This window comes from Dama dama, chromosome 5, assembly GCF_033118175.1.
Source record: "Dama dama isolate Ldn47 chromosome 5, ASM3311817v1, whole genome shotgun sequence".
Classification (NCBI taxonomy): Eukaryota; Metazoa; Chordata; class Mammalia; order Artiodactyla; family Cervidae; genus Dama; species Dama dama.
Window position 1 is genome coordinate 21,481,311 of NC_083685.1, and position 13,500 is coordinate 21,494,810.

Genomic DNA, 13,500 nt, shown 5'->3' on the forward strand with positions numbered 1-13,500 from the left:
CCCTCCGGGGCTGACTTGGAAGAGGGACGACCCCACCGAGCAGCCACGCTTGCCTTCCCGCGAGACTGCGGGCTCCCACCCTGGTTCGGGGATGGGGTGGGGGGGCCTGCAGCCAACCCGGCCCCCCAGGCTCCCGGCCCAATACCTCCCCTTAGATGGGGCGAGCAGAGCCCCCCTCCCCAGGGACAACCCACGGGGCCACCTGACCCACAGCAGGGTGAAAACGCGGTGTTGGGCCACAGGATCCCTGCTTGCCTCCTGCCACTCCGGGCCTATAAACACAGGGAATTACATAAGTCCACTCCTCTTGTTGGGAAGCCAAAAGTACGAGCTTTCTCTCCCAGCCTTGGCAGTAAGTAATAATTCCTCATCGCCATGGTAACCCTGGCGGGCTTCCAGCCGACACTCGGGAGCTGAAACACGGGGAGGCCTTTTTATAGCTCGGTAGAAAAACCTCCTCACTGTTCACCGCTCCCAGGCAAAAGCGAGCTCCCCGCCGGCGTCTCCTCCTCAACCCAGTCTCCCCCGCCGAGCTGGACCATCCACCCAGAGAGCAGCATGGCTGCCCCGACCCGGACCCAGCATGAACTGACGCCTCTACCCCCATCCCTTCTCGGCCCTCCGGTCTCCAGGGTGACATGGCCACTGGGCAGGCTCTGCCTTTAAAATATTTCTGTCCTTGTCATCCCAGGAAAAGCAAACATGACCCCTTCACATTGGCATTCTGAGCCAGGGTCAGCACAGCTGACAGGCCCAGAGGGTTAAAAAAGATACAGTTACACACACACACACCAGACACACACACTCACACGCACGCATGCACACTGGCCAAAATGGGTGACTTGATGGTCAGCCAGGCGTCTGAATCTTGGCTGCAGCTAGCTATGTGACTCAGAGACAAGTCTGAGCTTCTCTGGGTGTCAATTTCCCCTCTGCAGCCGGGCAGGCTCCTCTCAGCTTCCCCGGTGCCCTGAGCAACAGCAACGAGGTGTCAGGAGAAGATCCAGAGGGATTTCTAGATTCGCTCCCCTGCCCCCAGCAGCCAGGAGTCGGGCCCAACGCTGTTTGCCCGAGACGGCATCCTAAGTGATGCGAAGGGCTCCCTCGGGATACGGATGAGGGGAAAGGCGGCGTAGGCAGGAGGTGCAGCAAGGACAAAGGTCTGGAGGCCGGACCGACTTGGGTGCGTCGCAAAAGCAGAGAGGAAACTGATGTGGCCAAGTCCAGCAGGGATGTGGCGACGGCATTAGAATTCAAGGTCAGAGAGTGGTGGGAGAGGAGTAGGGGAGGGAGAGCATGAGAATTCTGGGCAAATCACCTAACTCCCTGGACTGCAGACACCCCAGAAAGTAATGATGATGATAAGGGGACTTCCCTGGTGGTCCAATGGCTCAGACTCTGCGTTCCCAATGCAGGGGGCCCAGGTTCGATCCCTGGTCAAGGAACTAGACCCCACATGCCACAACTGAAAAAAAAAGATCCTGCCAACTAAGATTAGGTGCAGTCAAAACAAAAAAAAATTTTAAATAATGATGACGATAGTGATAGTAACTCATCCTGGATCCCAAGCGCTTTTGTAAGCACTTCACCAATTAACCCATCTGTTCTCAGGACAACACAACAAAAGACAGGGGCACCCAATATACAAAGAAGGAAACAGGCCCAGAGACGTTAACTGGCTTGCCCTAGGTCACACAGCTGGGAAGTGGCTGAACTGAGGTTTGAACGGTGCAAATCTGGCTTGCATCCACCAGCGGAGAGCCATAGAGGGTTTGCAGCAGATCAGATTTGCACGTGACAAAGGTTCATGGCCACTGAACCAGCTGAAGGGCCAGAACAGCCACTAGGAGACCCCCTGAAGAGACCCACGGGAAGGCCACGTGTGTGCCAACCCCCATCAGCTCACCCTTCAGCCTCTCCCAAGAAAACACTCCGGAGGATTATGGAAGAATTCGGCAGATCTGCTTTCTTTTGTTGGTGGGGAAACCGAGGCACAGGAAGATGTGAGCGATCGAATGCTATATTTTTAAACCAAAGATCCCACCCATCCACTCTCACCATGACCATCAGAGGATCTCAAGAGCGAGCCAAACTAGCCCCACCAAAACATAGGCAGGCGGTGGAGCCCAAAGCAGCCGGGTCAGAAAGCATGGGTTCCTTTTGTTCTTTTCTGTTTGTTTTGGACACAGACCTGCCCCCAGACTTTCTCAGAGGCTGGCCCTGGAATCAGGAGTAACACCCCAAACCCCCACCAGAGGGATTTATGCTTCGGGCAGGTTCAAAGCTAGGCCAGGTCATTCCACGGTCACTTCTTGTTTCTGCCCTACAAGGAGCCAAGGAAAGAAAATGGTTTGCTGAGTGACTCTGTGAAGATGGGAAATCATCATAGACCAGAAACAGCCCCAGGCAGCCCCCTCGAGATAGAGCCAGCCACCAAAACCAAGCTCATGTTCAGAATATGTTAGTGTGCGGCCGTCTGCTTAGCAAGAGAAGTCCTCATTCCCCAAGACTCTGATGGCGAGCATCCCTCGGTGTTCTAAAAAACCAAGATTCACCAGCATGTACTTCCAGAAACCTGTCTGTGGGCAAAGCTTTGGACGATGGGAAAGACCAGTGACATTACAGAATACACAGTGATGGGGACCACAGAAGCAGGAGGGGTCCCTAGGGCAAGTGGCCCTGGGTAAGATCTCAGTCTCTGCAGACATCAGTCTGCTCAGCTGTGAAATGGGGGCACACCTGCCTGCTGCCTCTGTTAGGGTCAGCAGAAACTACATCTGTTTTGGGAGGAGCCTCAGGAGACCAGAGGGGACCCGTGGTCATGGCTCCCATTCAGCCTTCAGTCCCGAGTGGAAGGGATCCTTGCTCACTCCCTCTCCTCGTGGCTGCTTCCTGATCTAGCCAGGCTCTAAGATAAGGTTGGGAGCAGAGCGGGGGCTGGGGGAAGAGAAAGAGAAAAACGAGTTAGAAACATCTGGCTGGGACTTCCCTGGGGGCGCAGTGGATGAGAATCTGCCTGCCAATGTTGGGGACACAGGTTCGGTCCCTGGTCTGGGAGGATCCCACGTGCTGAGAAGCAGCTAGGCCTGTGCGCCACAACTACTGAAGCCCACATACCCTACAGCCCACGCTCTGCAGCAAGAGAAGCTGCCGTGAGGAGAAGCCCTCGCACCCCAACTACAGAGTAGCCCCGCTTGCCGCAACTAGAGAAAGCCGGCACAAAGCAATGAAGACTCAGCGCAGCCAAAAACAAACAAATTAAACTTTAAAAAAAAAAGAAACATCTGGCTGTTTTTACCTCCTCCTTTCCTTTCCTGAAGCCCAGCGCTCCCAGATTTGGGCGGGTGACTACTGATCAACTACTCAGAAGGTGACTTTGTGGATGTCCATCCATACAATGTCATATTCTTCAGCCGGAGAAAGGAATAAAGTACTGAGTCATGCAACCACGTGGACGAACCTCGAAAACATCATGCCCAGGGCCAGAAGTCAGACATGAAAGGTCACATTTTGTATGATCCCATTTATAGGAAATGTCCAGAGCAGGCAACTCCAAAGAGACAGAAAGCTCTGTCTGCCTGGTGGCTGCCAGGATTTGCGAGGAGGAAGGGTGAAAGTGCCTGCTGATGGGTTCAGAGGCTCCTTACAGGGTGATGGAGCTGTTTTAGAATTAGAAGTATCGGTTGTACAACACTGTTTACATACTAAACACCAATGAGTCATGCACCTTTTTTTGGCTTGGCACCACGAGATATGTAGGATCTTAACTCCTCCACCAAGGATCGAACCAGTGTTCCCTGCAGTGGAAACACAGACTCAATCACTGGACCACCAGGGAAGTCCCTGAACTGTGCACTTTCCAATGGTAAATTTTACATGATGTGAATTTCGTCTAAATTCAAAATGAATAAAAAGATGGTTTGGTTGAACAGACTCCACTCCAATCCAGTTTACTGACCTTCTGAAAGCTGTGCCCACCTCTAAGAGTCCGTGACCCCAGGCCTGGAGACACCAGACATTTAGGGAGCCCCGGTGATACACACCAGGCACAAAGAATACAGCAGGAACAAGAAAAGGATCCTTGCCCCCGTGGGGGTGACTTGGGAAAAGGTGAGGAAGTCAGCAACAGAAAAGATGTGATGACATCAAGGAACGGTAGCAGCTGTGGACGGGTGGTTTCTGGGGAGGTGACAGTTCAACAGTGGCCTGGATGGAGTAAGACAGAGAGATGTGGAAACTTCTCAGGGAACAGTGTCCCAAGCCGACCAAACAGCCAGGGCAGAGGCCCGGAGGCTGCTGTCCTCGGTGAGTTCCGGGAGCAGCCAGGAGCCCGCAAAGCGTGGCAGGGGAGGTGGGCCTGGAGGGATCAGGTAGGGCTTTGCAGTCCACAAACAGATCTCTAAGTGTGATTTAAATAAAATCCAGGCAGATAAATGGATAAAGAAGCTGCAGCACATATGTAATGGAGTATTACCCAGCCATCAAAAGGAATGAAACAGGGTCATTTGCAGTGATACGATGAATATGGAGTCTGTCATACAGAATGAAGTCAGAAAGAGGAAAACGAACATCGTACATTAACGCATATACATGGAAGTCTAGAAAAATGGCACTGATGAACCTATTTGCAGGGTAGGAATAGAGACGCAGACATAGAGAACAGACACGGTGAGGTGGGGGCAGGCGAACTGAGAGAGGATGAACTGAGAGAGTAGCACTGACATGTATACACTTCCACGTATAGTAGATGCTTGAGCATTTTAAAGAAACCATCCCTTCCCCCAAGAGCTCCCCACCCAGGCTGAGCCAGACGAGAACAGACCCCAAAGAACCCAGACACCCTTCCCTGAAAGCGGGATCCATGAGCCACTCATAGGCAGCTGGCAGGAAGGGGGCCTCCCTGAGGGGGAGACTTCCCCAGACCAAATGCACTGTACTTCATCATTTCTTCCAGGCACAAAAGCATCACATTAAACCCTTGGCCGTGCTGGCTAAAGGCAGTGAACTGGCCCCTAGGGCTGGTTTCCTGTGTGCAGCTTTTATTTTAAAAAGGGGCTGCCCCCACCGGCAACAGCTGTGAACTGGCCTCGGGCAGGGCTAATTGCTGCACGTCCAAGTGCAGAGCCATCCTGCAGCCAAGGGCACAGAGCAACTGGCAAGGATCGCTGGGGGAGGGGGACCCACACCCAGAAGCAGAGGAAGGAGGTGTCCAGGAAAGCTCTTGGCCACCACCAGCCCCCAGATGCCAGGACTCAACCCAGGAAGGACAAATTACACCAGCCCCAGGACACACACCCTCCCAACGTGCCAGGCGCTGGAAAGAACAGGCTTCCCACATGTTCCTTGATGCCTCACAACAACCCAAAAGGATACTGTCAACCTCGTTTTACAGATGGGGAAACCAAGGAACAGAGAGGTGAAGTGACTTGTCCGAGGGCATACGGCTAGGAGTGGCCAAGTCAGGATCTGAATGCCCCAGTCACTAACCACTTGGCTAGACTGTCTCTCAGACCAGGTTGAGCTCCTCTGGAGAGCTCTGGGATCAATTCTGCAGCCTCAGGCCTTTACTCAAGGAGACGGCATCTCTCTGGAGGCCCAAAACGTGACTTTCCAAGTCTTAGGACCTTCTGTGACATTCCATGGACCAGTCTGCCTAGATCATAGAGGGCAAAATATTTTGAAATGAAAGTCACAGCTAAGCACAAGAGGCCACAGAAGGATGATGGGCAGCTGTGGCCAACAAGGAAGCTCTTTCTGACACACATCATGTTTTGTTTTGTTTTTAAATTAGGGCATTGCTTATAAAATCCAGATTTCTAGCTTCTCTCGGAAAAAAATCAGAATATCCAGCAGGCTGGTTAGCCACAATCCCCACCCCTCCCATTTGCCTCATTCCTTTCCTTGACTGCATCTGAGTTGGGGACACTCCTTCCCCTTACCTTAGCCACCTCCACCCAACAGTAAAAATAGGTGAACAAACACTGAAGGCCTCATTCAGTAAGGAAATGGCAAAGAGCAAGAGGGGCTGTTCTTGGGGCTTCAGGCGATTCTTCCTCCTCCTGGTTTGCTGTGCTGGTGGCATCAATTTGCCTGAGAACAAAGCCCACACAGAAGGAAGCAGAACTGACACAAAGCCAGCTCTCCAAGGTGTGGTTTGAGCCCCTGGATCCAGCCATGCCTGAACTTGCCCTACCCTGGACACTCTGCCAATAGGAGCACCCATCGATTCCTCCTTGTGGTCTAAACCAGCCTAAATGTGTCTCCACCACGACTCAGGGGTCCTAACAAATCACCCTTAGGTCTCGCCTCCACTGACACTTGTCCAAAGAAGCCTGTCCTGACCCAGAGGCAAATTGGAAACTTGTTACGCTCCAGTGATGGTCTGAACTCTGTCCGTGTGACCCTTGATGTCACTTGTTTAACTGACCCTCTCCCTCCGGACACTAAACTCCTCAAAGGCATGAATGATGCCTGACTTTTTCCATCATTCTGACTCCGAAACATTCCATGTGCCCAGTAAATGTAAATTAACCAGCTAGCAAAAGAACAAAAGAAGGAAACCAAAGCCATGGATGTCTGCCTTAAATGCGATAAAGGGCCTAACCCCTGTTGCCTACAGAACAGCCTCAGATCCAGAGAACTAACCTGGTGCCTCTGACTCTGTTTCAGCCAGGTAGGCCTCCTCAGCATTCCTGGGACATCATGACCCCAGGGCCGTTGCATAAGCCAATCTCCCTACCCCGCTGGCTCATCCCTCTTCCTTGCACAGGTCTGGTTCCTTCTCTTGGTCCAGGTCCCAGTTCAACTGCCACCTCCTTGGAGACTATCTGTGATTCCTTGACCTAAAGCAAGTAGCCCCCACCCCCACCCCACCCCCCTGAAAAGCAGAATTGTTCCGCACTGTTATTCCACAGCCAGGATTTCCCTGCCTTGTAAGAGCATGTGTGTTTACTACACTGTCCATCTCCCCATCAGCCCATAGGATCCACAAGGCAAGGGCCTGGCGTCTTGTTGGCTGAGTATCACAACCCACTCCCTCTCCCAGGAGGCCATGGGGACACCAGGCTGGCTGCAAGGAGGCAGGAAGCAGACCCCCTCATGTCCTGACCAATCCTGCCCAGCCCAGAGCAGCTGCTGCATGCCTGAGGGCCCTACGTGACACATGGAGCCTGGCCCACTGCCGATGCGGCTCTGCCAAGAGATTCAGTCTGGCTCCAGGCTCGGGGGGGGCTACAGGTGGTGCCTGCACGGTCCCCACAATTAACAGCAGGTGCCATGGAGTCAAGCTTCCTGGGTTCAAATCCCAGCTCTGCCAGCTGCCAGCTGTGTGACCTTAGGCACATCACTTAACCTCTCTGTGCCTGCAGCGTCCTTCCATATAAAACAAGGCTGGTAATACTAGCCCTTACCTTATACGGCAGCCTTGAGAACGTGAGTGGGTGTATATGACATATTTAGAACACAGCCTGGCATAAAAATATATGGGCAGGAATCATTAGAAACTCTAGGGTTCATAATAATGGTAACAGCAAACTCTCACACCAAGGCAAGCAAAAAAAATCAGGAAGTGTTAGCTTGAGTAATAAATGTAGCATTTTCTCTGTGCCTGTTTGAGGTGCTTTACAGGAGTTCCTCCAAAGTATGTTTCTTATTCAACAAAGGTATGTTTGTTCTTCATTCAACCGGCTTGTTTCAGCTCTTCCAGGCAGCCTCCCCAGATTGCTCCAACCCTCAGGAGCGACATGAACACACAGAATTCCTCATGTGAGTCTGTCGTCAATTCCCCTTTCCATCCCAGGCTACAGAGAGAAGAGCCCCAAAGCCCCACCAGACTAAAGTCAGCACATGCATGCTGCATACCAGCCCAAGCCGCAGCTCCTGCTGGACTCTCAGAAGTGCAGGCCCCATCAGGCGCCCCAGAAAGTGAAGGGTGCTCCTTCCCTGCAGTCTGCAAAGGGGCAATTCCTGGTGGAGGCCTGGGTGTCCCAAGGGCTCAGGGCCCACTGCCCCTGACAGGGTCAGACGTCCGAGACACAGGGCACACTGTGGAAGGACACGCAGTGACTTCTGCTGAGGGGTCTGGGGTCTCCAGAGATGGCGAGTGAGAACAACAATGCCCCCACAGCCACTCCCATCCTTCCTGTCCCCCACACGAGGTGGGCACAGCTATTTCCTGGCCCCCAAGCACAGCTAGGGACCTGGTGAAGCCAGCCTTTGCCGAGCATGGCCCCTCCACTTCTCAGACAGGAGAGGCACCCCTCTTCATGCCAGGGACCTGACGTGGCCCCAAACAAGATGCTAAGAGCTGGTTAGAATGCCAGCTCCAGCACCTCACTCAAGTCCCTCTACCTCACTGAGCCTCAGTTTCCTCATCTGGAAAATGGGCTGGGTCTAATGATCACTGGCACAGTAGCTACCATAGACAGTACCAGGAGTGCCCAAAGAGCCAGCAAATCAAAGCCACAAAGAAAGAAAGGTCTAGAAAGAAGTCATTTTAATTTCTGCAAATGGGCTTGCTTTCTCATTACACGAAACTTAATTTTACGTGTCATGTTTCAGAATGGTTTCTGTTCGGATTTACAGCAACTGTGGAAAGCATGACCTGATCTTTCCAGCACTTAAACCTCTTGGGGCCTTGAGCCCCCCTAAATTAGCATCTCCCTCTGAGGGCACATGCCTAGCAGAGACAGCTCTCCACGTGTCTGTGTCCCACACAAGACGACCTAGAGGCTAAGACAGGAGACCCAGAAGGATGCAGGCTCTGGGGCAGACAGCCTGGTTCAAATCTCACTGGCTGTGTGACCTCAGGCAAGTCACTTAACCTCTCTATTCCTCAATTTCTTCACCAGCAAAGTAGAGATGACAACAATCTCTACTTCACAGGCAGGACTGGAAAATTAAATAAATTATAATAGGTAAAGTACAGCATGATTACTATGATAAACCCTGTTCTTGTTACTGCCGTCATTTGCTGCAATTTCAGAAGGTTTAGAAACCTAACTGCAGGAAAAAGACAAGAACACCTGGATCCATGGGGTCTGGGGGACCCCACCACCACCTAGGCTCACCAGGAGCCCCAAAAAGCAGGGCCTCCCTCCTCCCACCAGCTGAGGGCAGGGAATCCTATCAGATGGAAGGAGACACATGTCAGAACCGAAGATTAAAAACAAGTACAATTATCGGGCAGGCATCCATCCATAATTATGAATCTGATGTAATTAGGCACCCCACTAATTTCATTACTTATTTATTTACGGGATTGCTTATTTAATTTACAGGCCTCCTTCCCCGAAAAGTCATCTTAGCTCACACTCCTTGGGCAAAGAAGGAGGGGACCCTCTTCTCTGTCGCCCTGCCCCATTCCTGGGCTTCCTCACCCCAAAATAGCTCCCCGGAAGGTCTCTGTGACTGAAACCCAAAGGCTGACATTCACTCAACAGTGCTGGGTGCCCACAGACAGTATGTGACCCGAAAGGCACAAGGTATAAAATGTCCTTTATACCCTCATCTCAGGGGGAAAGAAGGGTGATTCTAGGCACCCCCGCCCAGCCACTGATTTCTGAGGTGACCCTCTGGACCAGCAAGCACATTGGTAGAACAATGGGGCCATCTCCCAGCTTGGAGATGGAGAAAGAGCACTCCACTCTCACCGGATGACCTTCTATAAGTCACCTGACCTCTCAGAGGCTCAGTTTCCTCATCTGTCAAATGGGAGTATTTAGGACAACACCCACAGCCAGCTAACCTTAAAACCGCCAACTGCCACTAGTCAACGCTACCCTGTGGCTTCAGCCAATGCAATAAGGCAAGAAAAAGCAAAGTGGCTTAAAGACTTTCTAGCTTCATTCATTAATAGCCAAGAAATGGATACAACCTAAAGGTCTATCAACTCATCAATGAATAAACAAATGGAATCATATATGCACACAATGACAAATGAATCTCAAAAACTTCACACAGTGAAAGAAGCCAAACACCAAAAAGTACACACTTTAAGATAATTTTAGTACAAAAACCTAGAAGATTCTATAACCTCTATGAAAGCAGATCAGTGGGTGCCAGGGGATGGAGATTTTTGGGGGGTGATAGAAACCCTCCTGATAATGGTAGTCATATGAATGTTTACATTTTGCCAAAACTCAAGGAACTGAACTCTAAAAATGGGTGCATCTTTTTACAGGTTAATTCCATCTCAGTAAGGCTGTTTTTCTTTTTAACTGTAACAGAAAAATATATGTATATATTAACACCACAAACTCCAATCAACCATGCCTAGGAACTATATTCTCATTTCTAGCTCAGGTCTGCTAGTTCCTTTACTGTCCCTCAAGTTTCCCCAAAGGCCCTGATTTATAAGCCCTGGACAAGGCAGATCAGGGTTGAATCCCAGATTTATCCCTTCCTTCCTGAGTCATTTAGGGAAAATCACTTTCGCCTCTCTGCTTGTCAGGTTCCCCATCTACCGAAGCAGGGTTATAAATAGCATGATCATTGGAGAATTATGGTGGAGTAAAACGCACCAAGGTGAAGTACCTGCTGCAGGCCCTGGCATACAGCAGGGGCCTCATTACTGCTACTGCAAAATAATGAACGAGCAAGGACCCAGCCCACTGTGGACAGGGTTGGCCAGGATTCTTGTCCCCCAGGCACGTACAAGCCCCTCACTGCCAGACGAGACTCCAGGTCCAGGTAGCTGCCCCCATCACTGAAGGCTCCAGACTGCCAAGGTTCCAGCATTTAATGGATGTCTGCTGTCCAGGACAGGACAAGTCTCCTTGACTCCACCCAACTCAATCCTCCCAGGAGAGCAGACACAAAAGGATGAAGGCCAGGTGGGGAGGAACTCGCCCTGAGGGCGGTGTGGTACAACCTGAGAGGTCATCTGGGGACAGGAGCTGGCTGGTGGAGAGGACCTCCTGGTAGAGAAGGGTGCCTTGGCAGTCAGGCCATCATGAGTAACTGGGGCAGGACAGGGTGACCTGGAGCCCACTCACTTATGTAGGAAGAAGGATGATGGGAAAAGGACGACGGGGAGGGGACTTCGGGAACTGAGGTGCAGATGCTGTGCTGGCCTCCCGTGTGCCTGTCTGAGGGCGGCTCCAGCTGCCCTGTGAGTGATGGAGCGGGCAGGCAGCGCCTGGGAGCCCGGGCAGGCGGGGCGTCCCCCGGGCCCGATTAGAGGGCCAGCCGCAGGCAGACACGCTCAACTGTCAGCCTCATCCTCCCAGCCGCCATCAGAGGCACCATTAATTGCTGTCATTTGAGGGTAGCCTGTGGAGAGAAGGAGGGGGACTGTGGGAAGGGGAGGGGAAGGAAAAGGGAGGAGGAGCAGGGAGCTGTGAGGGATGGAGAGAGGAGAGGAGGGGAAGGAAGGCGGGGGAAGGACAGCTGGCTAGGGCTGAGCGCCCTGAACTGGAAGGAGAGAGAACCACCCATACATTCTCCTCTTCCACCCAACGGAGGGACCAGGGCCCCCCACCAGCTAGGGACATGCCCATCAACCCATTGCCCAGGTGGGGCAAACAGAGTCCAGACAGGTGTGATTCTGCCTGTCCCAGTCCCCTGAACATTCCGCCATCCCCTCCACATACAATTGGCCACTTGTCTGCCTGGGAGCTGGTTGGTCCCGATCTTCCTCCCCAGGGGATCCAGAAAGCCCCCCTCCTGCCCACCTTCAGCCTCCAGCCACACTCAACTCCTCACTCCTCATGTATACACCACCAGGCACCATACTGGGAGAGACTCAAGGCTCATGCGAACCCCACTTTCCCACCTATACCCTGCACTCACGCAATTCCCCACCTCGAGGTCAAAACCTACACCTAGCTTAGGGGCCCAAACACCACCTCCTCCAACACATCACCTTTTGTAACTCAGTTTCCTCGTCTGCTGAATGGGCATAAGGACAGAAGAGTGTTGAAGTGTTTGCAGCTGCTGTTTCATGATCATTCAGGACTTCCATCCCCCTTGACTCACACACAGCTTCCCTTCTCCCTCTTATTGTGGTTTTTTCCTCAGAAATACCTGTTCCCCTGAACCTGACTCCAGCCCCACCAGAACCCCCACTCCAGCCCCCAATGGTAGGGTGAGGAGGGTCTCAGAAGGCCCCTGAGCTGCCAACTGGGAGCTCCTGGGCACGGGAGAGGAGCCCAGAGCATCCACCCAACCTCCATGCCCCCTGGGGGCCTCCCTCCCAGCTGCCCCTGCCTGTCCCCAGACAGGACTCATCTCTGGGCTGAGGAGACACTTGGGTCCTGCCAGTGGGGCTCCTGGGAGCACTGGCTTCCTCGGCAGGGGGAGGGACCTCCTCTCTCCCTCCCCGCTGTCTGCCTCCCACCTCCCTCACACGTGATGGATCGCCCCAGAGGAGGAAGCTAAGTGCTTGCAGACAAAAAGCCCTTTTATCGTCCTCGGGTGGGCCACTGGCGTGACAAGCAGATAACTCAGCCACAGGAGGAAGGCTCTCCATTAGACCTTCGATGGGGATTGATGGAGGACGGAGAGGCAGAGAAGAAGTGGAGGGAAAAACACCCCAGGCAAGGCCGCCTGCCTTCCAACTTCAAAGGCATCAAGAAGGCCAGGTAGAAAGCCCAGCTGGGCTGACCACCTCTGTGGGGACCACCATTGGTGTCACCCATGCTCCCTGCCTCCAAGATGAAACCTACCACTGCTGTGGGACCAAAGGCCTGGCTCAAGAAGCAGACAACCTCCAAGGCTGTCCTTCCCTCCTGCCTACTGGAGAGGCCCAAAGGCTCAGAACAAAGGAGTGAGGTCTGACTCAAGAAAACCCCAGCCAGGTGACTCATACAGACTCCTACAAACCAGGAGGCCCATTCCATACAGCCTCAGGGCCTTTGCACAGACTGTTCCCTCTGCCTGGGTCACCCTTCCCCTAGAGACCTACACCCTTCCTCCAAAGACCTCTTGCAGGTCTTTGCTCAAATGCTACCTTCTCAGGGAGGCCACTTTGATCCCCCCTCCCATTTGAAACTGCAACCCCCAAACTACTTGCACACTCCCCAGACACCCTTCCTGTTGGTTCTTCACCCTAGTGCTCCCCCTGAAGGACACACCATGTATCTGACTTGGGAACTGTCTGTCTCGCCTAAGGAGGACAAGATGCTTGTCTGTCTTACTCCCAGCTCTAGCTCCAGCCCCAGAACAGGGCCTGGCACACTTTAGAAAGAATTGTTCAATGATGAATGTATTCAGAAGAAGAATAAAATCTCCCAGTAGCAGTCAGGAAGTGCCCAGCAGTGCCCTCAGCAACCCTTGGAGGACACCCATTTGTCAGATGAGGAAACTAAGGCACGAAAGTGTCTCAGCTTCCTGGGACTTGCACCCAGGTCTGCAGGAGGCTTCCCAGGTGGCACTAGTGCTAAAGAATCTGCCCTGCCAATGCAGGAGATCCCTGGCTCAAGAGGATCCCCTGGAGGAGGGCATGGCAACCCACTCCAGTATTCTTGTCTGGAAAATTCCATGGACAGAGGAGCCTGGCGG

At 52.7% G+C, this 13,500-nt stretch overlaps 1 protein-coding gene across 2 annotated transcripts in view; it reads right to left on the minus strand.

Annotated features, from left to right (window-relative positions):
- NCOR2 (nuclear receptor corepressor 2) overlaps positions 1-13,500 on the minus strand; it is a 233,181-nt gene that overhangs the window by 183,507 nt on the left and 36,174 nt on the right. The gene's annotated exons all lie outside the window — the stretch shown is intronic.